Here is a 2,016-nt window from a genome sequence, read left to right on the forward strand (position 1 = left end):
TTTATTTTTTCTAGTGATAAGGAGTAAAATTCGTTGCTATATTTGTTCAATTTCTTTGAAAACCTCTAAAACTGAGCATCTTTCCTTCAATCTATTGGCAGCTTGAGAATTCTCTTGGGATATTCGCTTTCATAAAATCAAAAAGCTTGCCAATTTTCTTTTTTATCACACTGTATCTTTTTCTTAATAAGTAGCAAGTGCTAGGATAATATAAATACCAAAATTTCATCTGTGGGAACATCTCTCAATAGCTTTGTTTTGAAGCTGTGCCATGGTATAATTTTAAATTAAAAGTATAAAACTGTGTATAGTCAAATATTTTTTAGATATTTTATTGCTTCAGAGTTTCTTCTCTTCTAAATTTCCCTTTCTCTAGTGTATACACTTATTCCAATAACATTTATTCTTTACTCTTTTTTATTAAATTTTAAAGTCAGTTTATTAAGTCCAATGATTAAAGTTATCAGAAGAATATTCTCCTGAAAATTGGTTTTTAGTAAAAAAATAAGGGAAAATCCACACTGTCTCAGGGGGACCCCAGATGCTGTGGCAGTCAAACCTCTCTGCAGACAGGACAGAGACGGTCTATTAATCAGCCAAGTCATGCTCTGGATCAGCTGGACTGTAACCTGAATCACCCGCATCATCATCCAGCCGAAGTCATCTGTTTCCTGGAACAAGGCTCCTTGTTCTACCTCCACCTTGTTTCCAGTATCCTCCAGGAACTTCATATTGGATATGTCAAGATTACCTTCTGTCTCAAATAGCTGTTTTCCACTTTATTTATTTTTTTACTCTTTAAAAAATGTATTTATTTACTTCGAGAGATGGGAAAGGAAGGAGAAAAAGAGAGAGAGAGAGAGAGACATCAATGCATGTTTGCCCCTCACTTGTTCCCATTTAGGGACCTGGCCTGCAACCCAGGCATGTGCCCTGACTGGGAATCTAACTGGCAACGCTTTGGTTCCCAGGCCCACACTCAATCCACTGAGCTACACCAGCCAGGACATCACTCTTTTCTTTTTAATTTCCAAGATTTCTTCATCAGACTTGGCTTTCCAACATAAGAAATTATCAATTGTAAGAGTAGTGCCATATGATATTTGCTTTTCAGTTTCTCGTGCTTATTTTCTTCTTTTCCAGTTTTTATTTGATCCACTATTTCATGTAGTGTTTCTTGCAGAGCTCTCACTGAAGTAAAGGTCATCACTATACCAAGGTTTTTACTGCCTGTGGTGCTAATGATTTTAAGATGCTTGAGACATCATTCTCTTCCAGATTTTCTTGGGAGAATGTTTCAGAAAAGCGGTTTCATTTGGATATTTCTCAACATCTGTAAACTCCAGAGTCATCTGGGCAATTTCAACATTTTCTCCAGGCTCACATGTCACAGTAATGGTGAAGCTGTGAGAATTTTTCGCAAATATTGTAAAGGAGTCAGAACAGATGGACTCCAGAGACCCCAGCTGGTCGTGGTGCCCCTCCCCATGTTCTGCCGCCATGGCCCCCGCTGCAGTAAATGTGTAGGGAATGTTCTAAACCCGTGTGCTGTTCCTAACGTGTCGACCAGCCAGCCAATATTTTTCCTTTTTCACCACAAAGAAAAACAAATTTTTTTCTATTTTTTCTTTGTATTTCCCTTATGCGAGTACAGTTGCCCTATACTTTGTCTTATATATCTCTGTTTTTAATATTGGGTGATTTTTGCAAGAATTTTTGGAATAAGGTCCGATACCTCATTTTTTAACTATTACCTATTTTTTGGAAGGACTCAAAACCATTTTCATAAAACAATCATGTCAATATTTTTACCATTCTCATCAATCTTTCTTGTGTGAAATCAAAGTTTGAGGCTTAGTTTTGCCATTCAGTATTTTATGCTATTTTTTTCATTCCCAGTGCTTATTCAGACATCATCCAGCTGAAAATTTCTATTCCAATGTCTCTCAGACTTCAGAGTGCCTACTTTTTTTCCTGGACTAGAACATTCTTAGGTACTTTTGATTATATTGGGAT

The 2,016-nt window shown here is 36.7% G+C and overlaps 1 pseudogene; it reads right to left on the bottom strand.

Moving 5' to 3' along the window:
• Positions 1–588: 588 nt before the first annotated feature.
• LOC119056069 (RWD domain-containing protein 1-like) lies at positions 589–1,502 on the bottom strand (annotated as a pseudogene).
• Positions 1,503–2,016: the final 514 nt, after the last annotated feature.

Source organism: Artibeus jamaicensis, unplaced genomic scaffold (assembly GCF_021234435.1).
Source record: "Artibeus jamaicensis isolate MK-2021 breed Jamaican fruit bat unplaced genomic scaffold, CSHL_Jam_final scaffold_369, whole genome shotgun sequence".
NCBI classification, from domain to species: Eukaryota; Metazoa; Chordata; class Mammalia; order Chiroptera; family Phyllostomidae; genus Artibeus; species Artibeus jamaicensis.